This window comes from Giraffa tippelskirchi, chromosome 13, assembly GCF_054371585.1.
Source record: "Giraffa tippelskirchi isolate mGirTip1 chromosome 13, T2T-mGirTip1v1.2.pri, whole genome shotgun sequence".
Taxonomy (NCBI): domain Eukaryota; kingdom Metazoa; phylum Chordata; class Mammalia; order Artiodactyla; family Giraffidae; genus Giraffa; species Giraffa tippelskirchi.
The window spans coordinates 30279369-30294346 of NC_137287.1; the positions used below are offsets into that span (position 1 = coordinate 30279369).

Genomic DNA, 14978 nt, shown 5'->3' on the forward strand with positions numbered 1-14978 from the left:
AGGTTGGGAAGATCCTCTGGAAGAGGGCATGGCAACCCACTCCAGTATTCTTGCCTGGAGAGCTCCATGTGCAGAGCAGCCTGGTGGGCTACAGTCCATGGGGTTTTAACAGTCGGAGACAACTGAAGCGACTGAGCACGCATATGATCAATCACTATTCTTGATGAACTTAGGTAAACAATTGGGCCAAGTTTAAGCTTATTTTGCAAACAAATCAGTCATCATTTGCTATCTCTGGTAGAAATAAGGGTGATTTTAGAGAGGAAAAATTGTTTCAGTAATAAACCTTTGTGGTTATTAGATCCTAATACTATCCTTTGTCTTTGAGACTTGTTTTCTACCTATAAACTGGACTAGAGCCTGAATTCTTAGAGTTCCTCATATCTGGCTGCAACTCTCCAAACCAACGTTTCCAACTTCCCCCATCCTTTTGACTTGGAATCATTAATAACTAAAACTGCCTTTTTTCCCCCAAAGCTCTGTAGACTAAACCTAGACAACTTGATATACACTTCAGAGAAATCACCATGACAGCTTATATATAGACATTCTTTGGCCTGTTGTTGTATTGGACCACTCAGAAAAGATCACCAGAGACATCTGAGCAGCAAAGTTGGAAGATCTGTCAGTCTGTCACTAGCTGCCCTCATTGCAACTGAAAATGATTCCAGCAGGACATCTATTAATAAAAATTTTTTCAACTGGCTGCCTTCAAAACTCAGACACTGGGATTACTGTTAAAATCATTAATCATTTTTTTCTATTGCTTCCACAGAAGTGCCTCTTATTAAACACCTGGTTGCTTGTACCAAAGGCCCAACTTTGGGGGCCCACCTGCAGCACCGCTTCCTGAGATGAGTTAAGTTGGACTGACCCATCCTTAGAACCCATCCTTGGAACCCATCCTTGCTCCCAAGAGATGGAACAACCTACAGACTCAGCTTCTGGACTATGAAACTTCTTTGGAGACACTTCAGAGGTCAGAGTATCAGAAAGCGAAATTTGTCACCCAGAAATATGTCTCTTTGGAGGATTATTTTAGGCTGATTATTTCTAGGAAACAGAAAAATTAGGAAGTCTTTCTTTTTAACCTCTTGGAGAAGGAAATGGCAACCCACTCCAGTATTCTTGCCTGGAGAATTCCACGGACTGAGGAGCCTGGTGGGGTCACAAAGAGTCGGACACGACGGAGCAATTAACACTTTCACTTAACTGCCTAAAGAATCTGGATAAAGAGCCTGATCCAGGAAGAGGTCTATCACCAGAGCTCCCTGTGAAGGTGGAAGGTGAGTGGGGAGAACTCAGCAAGGCCTGGAGATCAAGAGTCCACTGCATCCCACCTTCTCCATCTGGTCCAGCAAACATTTGTTTACCAAACATTTGCTGCTCCATCTCCATGTGAATTGCCTTCCTCCCCTGTGAAGCCCCAAACTCCCACCCTCAACAGCCTCTTTTGTCTTTAGCTGAAGATGGTATTTAGGGTGAGGGTTTCAGCCACTTCCCCAGCTGGCTCAGTGGTAAAAAAAAAAAAAAAAAAATCTGCCTGCTAATGCAGGGAAGATCCCCTGGAAGAGGAAATGGCAACCCACTCCAGTATTCTTCCCTGGAGAATCCCACGGACAGAGCAGCTTGACAGGCTACAGTCCATGGGGTCACAAAGAGTTGGACATGACTGAGCATGCATGTAGGAGTAGTAGTTCAGCCATTTTGGTGAGTCACTCAGTCTTTCTGGGTCTCTCCATGTATACAGGTTATTCACATTCTGTTTGTTTTTCTTCTGTTAATCCTGCCTCATATCAATTTAATTCTTAGACCAGCCAGAAGAACCTACAAGGGAGAGGAAAGTTCTTTTCCTTCCCCACAGAGGTACCCGGCAGTGCAGCTCCCCTTGGCTTCACAGACCACAGTGCTCTGCCATCTCAGTGCAGCAGAGATGGTCCCTGACTAATGATGGTTCCACTCAGGACTAACTTTATGATGGTGCAAAAGGGATACACATTCAGCAGAAACTGCTCTTCAGATTTTGAATTCTGAACTTTTCCCAGGCTGGTGATACGCAGTATGATCCTCTCTTGTGATGCTCAGCTCTTTACTGAAAACACTTGTGAGCACTTGCTCTAAAGAATTCACAAGAGGGCTTCCAAGGTGGCTCAATGGTAAAGAACCCGAGTGCCAATGCATGAGACACGGGTTCGATTCTTGATCTGGGAAGATCCCCCATGCTGCAGAGCAACTAAGCCTGTGCGCCACAACTATTGAGTCTGTGCTCTAGGGCCCAGGAGCTACAACTACTGAACCCATGTGCTGCAACTACTGAAGCCCATGAGCCTAGAGCCTGTGCTCGGCAACAAGAGAAGCCACTGCAATGAGAAACCCCACTAGAGAAACCCCACTCACCATAACTAGAGAAAAGCCCGAGCAGCAACAAAAAACCAGCGCAGCCCAAAATGAATTATTTTTGTAAAAAAGAATGCACAAAAAGATAAAGGAAAGGAAGGAAGAATAGAGGACAGGACAAGGAATGGTAGAGGGGCATATTCCTAGTTTCAAAACTTATTAAAAGCCACAGGCATCAAGACAGTGTGGTGCTGTCCTAAGCATGGGCATATAGATCTACGGAATAGAACTGAGAGTCCGAAAATAAACCTATTCATCTACGTTATACTGATTCTTGACAAGAGTGCCAAGACCTTTCAGTGGGGGAAAGAATAGTCTTTTCAACAAACCGTGTCAGGATAAATGGGTCCATGGGCAAAAGAATGAAGCCTGAAACTCTTCTTTATACCATGTATAAAAATTAAGCCAAAATGGATCAAGACCTGAATATAAGAGCTAAAACTGTTAAACTCTTAGAAGGAAAATAGGAGTACATCTTCATGCCCTTGGGTGAGACAAAGGATTCTCAGCTATCATACCAAAAGTATGAGAAACAAAAGAAACAAAACTGATAAATTGGAAGTCATCGAAACTAAAAACTTGTATGCATCAAAGGACACCATCAACCAAATGAAAAGACAACCACAAGATGGGAGAAAATACCTGCAAATCAGATATAGGATTTGTATCCAGGATATACAAAGAACTCTCAGAACTCAAAAACAAAACAAAATAAAATAATCCAATTTAAAAATGGGGAAAGGATTTGAAAAGACATTCCTCAAAGAAGATGCCAGCAAATTTGCACTCAATATGTCAGCAAATTTGGAAAACTCAGCAGTGGCCACAGGACTGGAAAAGGTCAGTTTTCATTCCAATCCCAAAGAAGGGCAGTGCCAAAGAATGTTCAAACTACTGCATAATTGCACTCATCTCACACGCTGGCAAAGTAATGGTCAAAATTCTCCAAGCCAGGCTTCAATAGTACGTAAACTGGGAACTTCCAGATGTTCAAGTTGGATTTAGAAAAGGCAGAGGAACCAGAGACCAAACTACCAACATCCCTTGGATCATCGAAAAAGCAAGAGAGTTTCAGAAAAACATCTACTTCAGCTTTATTGACTACGCCAAAGCCTTTGACTAGATCACAACAAACTGTGGAACTTTCTTAAAGAGATGGGAATACCAGACCACCTGATGTGCCTCCTGAGATATCTGGATGCAGGTCAAGAAGCAACAATTAGAACTGGACATGGAACAACAGACTGGTTCCAAATCTGGAAAGGAGTATGTCAAGGCTGTATATTGTCACCCTGCTTATTTAACTTATATGCAGAGTACATCATGAGAAATGCTGGGCTAGATGAAGCACAAGCTGGAATCAAGATTGCCGGGAGAAGTATCAATAACCTCAGATATGCAGATGACACCACTCTTATGGCAGAAAGTGAAGAACTAAAGAGCCACTTGATGAAAGTGAAAAGAGGAGAGTGAAAAAGCTGGCTTAAAGCTCAACATTCAGAAAACTAAGATCATGGCATCCTCTCCCATCACTTCATGGCAAATAGATAGAGAAACAGTGGAAACAGTGACAGACTTTATTTTCTTGGGCTCTAAAATCACTTCAGATGATGACTGCAGCCATGAAATTTTTTAAAAGACGCTTGCTCCTTGGAAGAAAAGCTATGACCAACCTAGACAGTACATTAACAAGTAGAGACATTACTTTGCCAACAAAGATCCATCTAGTCAAAGCTATGGTTTTTCCAGTGGTCATGTATGGATGTGAGAGTTGGACTATAAAGAAAGCTGAACACCAAAGAATTGATGCTTTTGAACTGTGGTGTTGGAGAAGACTCTTGAGAGTCCCTTGGACGGCAAGGAGATCCAACCAGTCCATCCTAAAGGAAATCAGTCCTGAACATATATTGGAAGGGCTGATGCTGAAGCTGAAACTCTAATACTTTGGCCACTTGATGTGAAGAACTGACTCATTGGAAAAGACCCTGATGCTGGGAAAGAATGAAGGCGGGAGGAGAAGGGGATGACAGAGGATGAGATGATTTGATGACATCACCGACTCAATGAACATGAGTTTGAGTAAGCTCCGGGAGTTGGTGATGGACAGGGAAGCCTGGTGTGCTGCAGTCCATGGAGTCACAAAGAGTCGGACATGACTGAATGACTGAACTTTCAACTTTCACTTTCAAAGAAGATATACATAAAGCCAGTAAGCTCATGAAAGATGCTCAACATCATTAGCCATTTGTTGTTGTTTATTCGCTCAGTCCTATCCAACTCTTTTGTGACCCCATGGACTGTAGACTGCCAGGTTTCTCTATCCATGGGCTTTCCCAGGCAAGAATACTAGAGTGGGGTGCCATTTCCTTCTCCAAGGGATCTTCCAAACTTAGGGATCAAACCTGAGTCTCCTGAATTGGCAGGCAGAATCTTTACCACTGAGCCACCAGGGAAGCTAGCTGGGAAGTGAAAATTAGGGAAAGTGAAAATTAAAACCACAAAGAGACACTACTTCACACTACTAGGATGTCTATCATCAACAGAAACGATGTAGGCCCAGTGGTTCCACTCTCAGGTGTATACCCACGAGAACTGAAAGCAAATGCCCACACAAAACCTGTACATGATACTCACAGCAGCATTAGCCAAAACGGCTAAAAAGTAGAAACAACGCAGATGTCCATCCATGGGTGAAGGGGGACACAAAACGTGGTCTGTCTATACAATGGAATACTATACAGCCATAAAAAAGAATGGAGCACTGATACCTGCTGCAAGATGGATGAACCTTAAAGGTACTATGTTACGCGAAAGAAGCCAGACACAAAAGCCATGTATCATAAGATCTGAATGATTTCATTTACTTGAAATGTCACAAAAAGGCAAACCTGTAGAGATACCCACAGAGAAAGAAAAGCAGATGACTGGTTTCTAGGGGTTAAGAGTGGAAAGAGGAGGCGCTCTAACTTCTCACCTGACTCTTCCCCTCACTTTCTGTGCTAATCTCTTTTAGGCTTGTGACTCAAGACTCAGGTGATACCTGCCCTCCAGGAAGGGGCACACTCACCACCCCAGGAGCCCCTCTCTCTCCACCCGATCCTCAGCATCATGGTGGTCTGAACATGTGAATCTTTCCCCAATGAGCCTGAGAGTATAGGGGTGCAGGCCCTGGGTCCCCTCCACTTTATCCCTATCCCTGAGCACAGTATCATCCCACCAGTACTCGGATGTTAAAGAATGGATGAATGTGTGAGTGCATAAATGAAGAGAGAGTAAGAAAAGAAGAAGAAGAGAAAAAGAGAAAGAATAGGAAGGGAAGGAAGAAAGAAATAGATTCATTTTGGTTCTGGTGACACAATATAGGATTTCAGTACCATATCACTAAAAAATAACAGGTCTTTGTGGCCACGCTGACTGCCTGTGTCTTACTCTCAGCTGGAACACAGTCTTTCAGAATCTCAATTCTGGTACTTTCCTTTCACACATTGACAGGTCTAACCCGGACCCTCAAGTTCACAGACAAGGGAAGCTCAGTCCCCAGCAGCCAAGGTCACCCACCACCCAGGCAGAAGGTGCCCTGGAGGAATGGTCATGTCTCCGCAGGCTGGGGCCAGGGACCCAGCATCTCTCTTGCAGGCGTTAAGTGGGGCTCAGAGAGGACGTTCAACTGCCTTGCATCCTGAGCACAGCCGGTGTCTGAGCAATGGAGGCCATGAACACCTGTCTGAGCAACGCAGGCGTCTTCCTGGAGGCATCTGGCAGGATGCAACCAGCCAGGTGCTGGCTCTCCACCCCACCAGGCAGCACACATCTTACACACGGAGGTGTCATGCCACGCGCTGACACCAAGTTGTTGCGCCTCCTTGTGCTAAAAATGGTGCTGTGTTCCTGCCTTCATGCCCTCCCTTCTCTCTGAATAGAAATGTCTGTCGGAGAGCTCCCGAACCTGCTGCCTGCTGTCACCAGCCTCACGCTCAACCCAGGCAGATGACGTGACCCTCACCCACGACAGTGCCACCTCGGGCGGCTGTGTGGAGCACCTGGCGTTGGAAAGCATCCTCAGAAAATGGCTTTACCTTTCGGGACATCAACCTTGACAGATGCTGTGTCCCAATGTAAAGCTCTGAGGTCAAGTGTGGCCCTTTTGGAGTCAGAGGCAGCTTTCTCGTCCGATCCTAGAGGCTGCCCCACAGCGAGGCAGACCTGAAGCCCAGAGACCTGCCTGGGCCCTGACCTGCAGCACTCTCCCCACGTGGCAGCGGCTCCAGGCAGGACTGGGGGACACGGATCCTCCGCTGTCCTCAGGGAGCAGAGTAAGAGACGTCATGCTGAGGACCAGGTGGTGCCCCTGGACTCAGCTACTAGGTAGAACTGTGTTAACTAAGAGGGGAAATAGGTACTGAAACTGATTTTTGTCCGGTTTAGTTTGGGTTTTTTGACCATGCGGCATGCTGGATCTCAGCTCCTCAACCAGGCATCAAATCTGTACCCACTGCACTGGAAGGCAAAGCCCTAACCATTGAGCAACCAGGGAAGTCCTACAAAACTAGTGCTTTCTAAACTGTGCCCTGAAACAGCCGTGTCACAGAAGATGTCCACAGATATTTGAAGAAATGGAAGGAAACGAAGCTCTGATCAGCATTTCCGTCAGGAGATTCTTGGGGCCTCACTGTGCTTCCCACACCACAAAGGGCAGCTCCTGATCTATTCGAGCAAGTAAATCACCTGACCGCCTCCTTGCTGGTCCTCAGTTTAATAAATGGGGTCTTTCTCTAAGCTGGAGAGACAGCTCAGGATTTTAAGAAACATATGTAAGATGGAATGTTTTCCCACAAAGTCCCTTTATTCTTGACAGCAGCTAATGCTAGTGGGTCGCTCAGGTGCCACTGGAGCCGGTCTCTCCAGGCAGAGAGCCCACAGTCAAGTACCAAGAGCTGTAAGGGACCACACCTGTCTGATGACTGTGTGAATTGGGAGCACCAATTCACCCAGTTGGGGTTACCAATAAGCCCCAGGACTCAATCCCATGCCAACCAATGGAGAAAGCCCTTCCTCAATGACCCCACCAGATGCAGCTCCACCTGAATATGCCCCAGTCCTCTTCACCACATCACCGGTTTTATTTGCTTCCCAGCACTACTGTTGAATAAAATTACACTCTGGGCTTATTTTTGGAGCATCTGCACTGGGACGTGAGATTCTTCCTCCAAGAAGACAGGGTTTGTATCCATTTGGGCCCATCAGTACATCCCCAGGGCACAGAAAACAGTCTGGCACAGAAGGTGCTCAAAACATATTTGCCGGTGGGGTCCTTGGTTGGTTGGTTCAAAGAATGAATGAATGAATGCATGAACGAGTGAAGGAATAAACAACAAGAAAGAAGCTTGTGAGCCACCCCTCCCTGCACTCTGACCTCATGGGGTCCGCCAAGGGCATGACTAACAGCTCAGAAGACACTGGCCACAGAGTGGCATCCCTGAACTCAACACTCTGAAGTAGAAAATGTTTATGTCGTTGTTTCTTGACTTTGCTCAACTCAGGCAGAAAACCAAAGAGCATTTTATATAATATGGAAGGACTCGTTTTCTGAAACTCTGCAAAAGGTCAGATTTTTTTAAAAGGAGGAATGAGTATTTCACTGATGTGTTCCATCAGAATTGGGTTTTTCATTCCACCGCAGAGCTGGGAGCATCACTCTGACACTGCGGATCAATAACAGGAATGTAAGAACAAAAGAAAGGGCCAGCCCCAGAGAGAGAATCAGCAAGAGGAATTCAGTCCTCTCCTCCTCCTCCTAACGCCCCCTTGCTCAGTTAACGGGGTGAAGTCATCTATGTCTGCCCCTGCGACACCTGCATGGTGGGGGGGGTGGCTGGTCATTCCTCCCCCAGGTTGCTCTCATCTCTGTGGGGGCCTGGGACCCTCTGCCTCTCTTACCTCCTGGCTCAGCATGAAAGACTGGTTCAGGGGCTTCCTGGAGGCCCAGTGGCTAAGACTCTGAGCTCCCAATGCAGGGGGCCCAGGTTCGATCTTTGGTCAGAGAACTAGATCGTGCATGCCATAACTGAGAGTTTGCATGCTACAAATAAAGATTCCACATGCTGCAACTAAGACCCACAAAGTCAAATAAATAAATATTAAAAAAAAATACAGACTGGTCCAGGCATCAATTCTTCCTGTAAGCTTCTATGACCTCCCACCACCACTGGAAAGTGAGTGAGGGTCTCCCCTTATTTGTCCACAGCAGCTTCTGCAGAGCTCCCTTACAGCGCTGCTAACAATGAGGGGGATAGACATAATACAGTAATGACCACCATGTACCAAGTGTGCACTATATGTAGCCCAGGCACTATATGGAGTACTGTACATGTAATCTCATTTTATTAATTTCACTTGATCCTCATAATCCCTCTGCAGGCTGTGTACCACCATCCCCATTTTTACAAGTGAATTAAATGAGCCTTGTGGGTGTTATACAACTTGCCCAAGGTTTCAGCTCTTTCAGAGTAGAGGTGTGATGTCAACCCAGGAATGACCTGATTCCAAAGCTGGTGTGTCTGATCTGTTCCCTGCAGCCAACAGCATGTCAAGTTATCTACGTGTCCCCTGGAGGCCAGGGACTTCACAGTCATTATTATAAGCTTCCTTGTGACCTCTAAGTTGGTGATACCATCCCCAAAGTGCAGATAAAGAAAGGCACAGGCAATTAAATAAGGCACCTATGTTCACAGAGCAAGAAAACAGTAAGATCAGGATCGGAATTCATATCCATCTACTCTAGAAATCCAGGCCCTTTCCCACTGTATCATACTGCTGCCCCTTCCTCCAACCACAGATCAGTTTATAAAAAGAATCTAGGACTTCCCTGGTGGTCCAGTGGTTGAGAATCTGCCTGCCAGTGCAGGGGACATGGGTTCGATCCCTGGTCCAGGAAGATTCCACATGCTGCGGGGCAACTAAGTTCGAGCACCACAGCTACTGAGCCTGCACTCCACAACAAGAGAAGCCACCACAATGAGAAGTCCACACACCCCAACCAGAGATCAGCCCCTGCTCGCTACAACTAGAAAAAGCTCAGGCACAGCAACAAAGACCCAGTGTAGCCAAAAATAAATTAATTTTTTTTTAAAAAGAAAAAGCATCTAAAACATAGCATACAATACCACAGCCATTGCTGAGACCTGGGCTCACCTGGACCACAGGTTTAATGTGGACAGAGAAGCCTGGAGGGCTACAGTCCCTAGGGTCGCGCACAGTCGGACACAACTAAAGCGACTTAGCATGCACACAGGCACATCGAGCGTGTGTCTGGTCACTGGTACGTGGGCGAAGGCATGGGGGAAGGAGCTTGCTGAGGTCTGTGAGGACATGGCTACCCTTGAGAAGAATCATGAAGAGGATGGAGCGGATAGTGCTGACGGAGAGGATGTGAGTGACGAGTATTAACCTGTCTGCTGCAATTTGACACTCCTGTCTTGCATGCGTGCTGAGTCACTTCAGTCCTGTCCGACTCTGCGACCCCATGGACTGTGGCCCGCCAGGCTTCTCTGTCCATGGGATTCACCAGGGAAGGATACTGGAGTGGGTTGCCATGCCCTTCCCCAGGGGATCGTCCCAGCCCAGGGATTGAACCCAGGTCTCCTGCATTGCAGGCGGATTCTTTACTGTCTGATCCACCAGGAGACTGTCTTATTTTTGTTCCATGGAGCTGTCCATGGTGGCCCTATGTTGTAATAAAGGTGATATTTCTTTTTTTTTTTTTAAAAAAAAGATAAAATAAAATACAGCCTAGCCCTGAAGGATATCATGGTCCTCTGTAATTGCTCAGGACAGTGAGAAACTGGAAAAAAACAATGTTGACAGGACTTGTTATTAAAAATGATCAGACAGGAAGGCCAGAGACTGTGGCAGCTTGAGACCTCAGGCAGCCTACATAAACAAGCCACAGTCAGCCTCTGCAGTGGCCTCAAGGCTAAGACGCACCCGTCACAAACAGCCAGCGAGCCTTTCTCAGGTAATGCGCTCACTCAAGCTACAGGTGAGCAAACCATCTCCCTCCTTTCTTTGCTGCCCTATCTTCTCTGCAAAAGTCTTGCCCAGTTCCTGTCCGTGGAAGGCTCTGAGCCACTTCTGGTTTGGCTTCGTCTGACTGGAATCCAGGTTTGTTCAAAGAAACTCCTGAAATGTTTAACATGACTGAATTAATTTTTTTTTTTATCAGAATGAGCAGAGAAATTAAACTGCTATGGGAGAACATGATACATCTGTGAAAGATGATTTTAACATCAAGTGCAGAGTGACATGGGAAAAATGAAGCCAAATGAAAAGGAAGCAGGAGTTCATCCATGGGATGATTCCACCCAGAGCAAAGCGCACAGAAATGAAAGGTATTAATTGTATCTACACAGTGGGATGGAGTCATTTGTTTTCCTTAGTTCTAACTTTCTTTTATTTTCCAAATTTTCTATAATGAGCGTGTGCTACTTTTAGCATTTTTAAATGTTTTTTTTTCCCCCTTAAAGCAACTGGCTATTATGAACTAGGGCTGAGTCCTAGATGATTTTAAATCCTCGGAATGGACGCCATTCTGAGTTCTGATTAAGGATAATTCAAGCCTTTGAAAAGTCCAAATTGTCTCTCTTGATTTTGGGAGGCGAATAATTGCATTTTATACTAAACTTATTTGCAGCTCAAATACAGCTCAAAACCTTGTTTTGATTACTTGTTTAGGGAAAGAGTAACATCAGAAAATGTAAGAATCACATTTGCATGATGGGTGATGAAGCAGGGAATTACAGTTGGGGGTAAAATGAAATGGAAAAAAAAAACCCAACAACCCTGAATATTCAACAGCATGTCAAGAATGTAAAGCTTATTCCTACATCCACATTCAAACCCAAAACATTTCCCCTCCACACCATCTTCGGCATCCTCAAAGACAAAAGGTGCGTTTGGTAAATGCACCTGGGGTCCATGTGTTTCACCTGACTTACTTTAAGCAGACTGCCCTGGGAGCTTGTCCTCAGAAGCTTGTCTTTTTTCCATGAAGAGGGCTGACTGCTTCTTCAGTCACAGCATCACTTTCAGCACAAGAGAATCCTGATGCCTGAGGTCAGCAAGATACCAAAGAGGACCCCTGGGCTCCCTTCCCCATGACCTCCCCCAAGGGCCTGGCCTTTCCTGATCACAGACCTGGGTCTGAGGCAGGAGACAGGTGGACCCAGGGCCAAACAGCTGGAGTCTGTCGCCTGTGGATAGATACTTTGTAGGAGCAAAGAGGAGCTGAGGCCTGCCCAGATAAGAGATGAAAGACCACACATTCCTCATTCTCGAGGTCAAGGAGACCTTCCTGACTACACACTCGCAGAAAGACTCCCTGGAGGTCAAAAAGGGAGGGGATGCCACCCCACAGTAGGTGATGTCTACCTACCCATAGGCCTCTTCGCTAGGATCCATCTTGGCTAAGAGATGTATATACGCACAGCGGAACACCCTGAGATACACCAAATACAGACTCAGAACCTGGCAAAGCAAGATGACTGGCCAGAGGAAAAACCTGGAAGAAATGCCCATAAAAGTGATTCAATCTACCTCCATCTACCACGAGGATGCCCATGTGTCTATCCACACGTACTCTTTTTCCTCCCAATAAATACTTGTTTCACTACTTTCCATCTCTGTGTGGAAATTCATTTCTACACAGCTGATGAGCCAGGACTTCATCACTGGCCACTGTTCCTGGCAGCCTAGTGGCTAGGATTCAGCACTCTGACTACCGGGGAATGACTTCAGTCTCTGGCCGGGAACCAAAACCCTGCTTCTAGCTGCATCAGGACAGGGCCACCCGAGATCAGGTCTTCGGCTGTTCAATCAAGCAGCTCCAAATATGGCTTATTCTTTAGGTCACTACTTTTTTGATTAACCACTGATTTTTGATTAACCATCAACTGAATAGAGTTACAAAGTCAAGAGCAATTCCAGCAGCTAAAACACATTTTCCCTTTTATGAGTGATTTTCTTGTTTGTTTTCCCCATTACATGTCACCAAGAAACAGCCATTTTTGAGGAAAAAACAGCCATTTTGAGAAAAAAAGATAAAGAAAAAGGAAGAAAACGTTCAAAATCTCACTGCCCAGAGAAAATCATTTTTGGTTCATGTCAAAGACTATAAACCTGGCAGCCTGTGTAGGTTAAAATTTTTAATTACTTGCCAACATTTAAAAATAAGAGATCTTAGTGTTTAAATCCAGATTTCCATTTAAAATTAAAAAGCCTAAAGATCAGAGACACGGAGTCCCAGTTTCTGCATGGCGACAATCAGCTAGCACTGAGATCACTGACCTGGGTCATTTCTTGCCTAGACTCTATAGACATCTAGGTTTACTACAGCTTGTCTAGAACTTTCCATTTTATATTTCTTATGTTAATGCACACATTTAAAAATGGTTACTTTTTAAAATGAGATTAAACAAAATATTCTATTTAGTTACCTATTTTCCCCTGACTTGTCACATATAAGAAATAATCTCCCAAGCTTGTTAGGGAACTCTGGACCAAAACTGCCTGCTAGGTGCTTGTATAAGATGTCTCATAACATGAGGTCCCAATAAAGAACACAAAACTGATGAGCCACCAACAAAAGCAACTGGAAGAATTTGGGAGGGGCCAAAAAGAGTGAGGAGACAATAGCCCATAATATGTCCTGCCAATCTCCCAGAAACCCTTGTGCTGGAACCTATTCTGACGGAGAGGCATGTGCCCTCAGGAAGGACCCTGAGTCAGATCAAATATGGGCAGGGCAAGATGACTGACCACAGACAACCTGGAAACTAACCCCACCTGATAAACCCTGAGACTTGGAGCAGCGAGGCAGGGCAGTCCTCCTGGGTTCCCTGACCCTGATGCTCTTCACTGGAGCAGCCCCTTTCACTCTGTCAGCACATGTGTCTCCTTGGACAATTCATTTCCGAGTGTTAGATAAGAGTCCACTCTTGGGCCCTGGAAGGGGTCCCCCTTCCTGGCCACAAGCTAACATGGAAGACCTACATCATCATTTTTAATAGCTATATAATACTTATCTACCTTGGCTGACTGTTCCATGAGTAAGCATTACTTTTGAGGTGTATCAGCATAGTCTGATTCTCCCCTCTGCGGGGCCTCCTCTCTGCAAGAGGATTATTCCTCCTGGTCCATTACCACCAGGCTTGACCTGCGTCTTGCAGAAGTGATGTGTGCCACTTCTGAGCGCAAGCTTTCAGACGCAAGCACGGTCTGCCATCCTCTCTCTTCCCTCTGCCGTGAGAGCAGGATGTCCTGGCTCAGGGCTGCTTCTTTGCTTTGGATCCTGACACGCAGACAATGTGGCGCCTGAACACAGCTGACCCGGGATGGACGTGTAGCGCGAGTGGGAAACAACATCTAATAAACTTAATGTTGCCCACGGCCAAGATTTGGGGCTTATTTGTTACAACAGCATAATGAAGCCTCAGCTGATCAACATACTAAAACATTAAAAATTAAAATAACTAAAAGATGAAATCAAGCCACCTTACAAAAAATCTCTGGCCAGTGCCCAAGCCTGGGCCTTAAGGTCTTGACAGGATGTGACTGGGTCAGGGGCCCTGTGCACCAGCTCGATCCGGGACAGGAGGGCCCATATCGGCCCTGCAGGAAACACCAACTCGCACGGCAGACAGAGATGGTTACTTGTGTTGGTGGTGCCCAAGGGTAGAAGAAGGAGCCACAAAACCCAGGTAGCTTTAAGTGGTGAGATGCTCACACTATGAAAGGAACTTAGAAATGAAGGGTGGCCGGGGGAGAAGCAGATCCCTGACACTCATGTGGTTTGTGTGCACACTGGGACACACGCTCTCAGAGTAAGAACTCTCTGAGATCAGCCTGGGCTTTGATCCTGGTTTCTCAACGCGTGCTGAATGACCCAGCTTTCTCCTCTCTCGCGGCTCCTCCACTGTCACTTTGAGCCCCATCAATCTAAGCAACCCCCATCAGGCACCTCTCATCACTAGGCTCCCAGAGGGCCTTGTTTTGGAAGGAATTTTTTTATGGCCAAAAAAAAAAAAAGTATATTTAGAATAAGCTGGCTAGACTTAAGTTTAGATGAGTCTGATTTTGTTGGCAACATCCACAGCACTACAGTCAGAAACCAACTGAACGCGTGCTTCTTCTAGCAGACCAGATCAGGGAGTTGACCTTGGCCACATCAATGTCACGGGGCTTCTTCACAGTCTGTTGGGCCTGGTGTTCGCTGGCCCTGACCTCCACAGTGAGCACAAGTGTGCTAGGTGCTTCTGCTTTCTTCATGGCCGACTGGGCAGTCAGAGGGAACTTGTTTCTCTTGCTGACCACAACAGGCCCATGCAATAGCGTGGATTTGGAGGAGGAGGAGGAAGAGTATTTTAATAAAAATAGTTTTAATTTTTTTAAATTGGAGGATAATTACAATGTTGTGCTTCTGCTGTACAACAATGCAGATCAGTCATAATGCAGTCATATATATATATGTATATATATCCTTCCTCTTTGTTTTTAAATCTAGCTTTTCATTCAACATCATTTGTAAG

At 45.7% G+C, this 14978-nt stretch overlaps 1 protein-coding gene across 2 annotated transcripts in view; it reads right to left on the reverse strand.

Annotated features, from left to right (window-relative positions):
• Positions 1-14978, reverse strand: part of SNX29 (sorting nexin 29) — a 585715-nt gene that overhangs the window by 155312 nt on the left and 415425 nt on the right. The gene's annotated exons all lie outside the window — the stretch shown is intronic.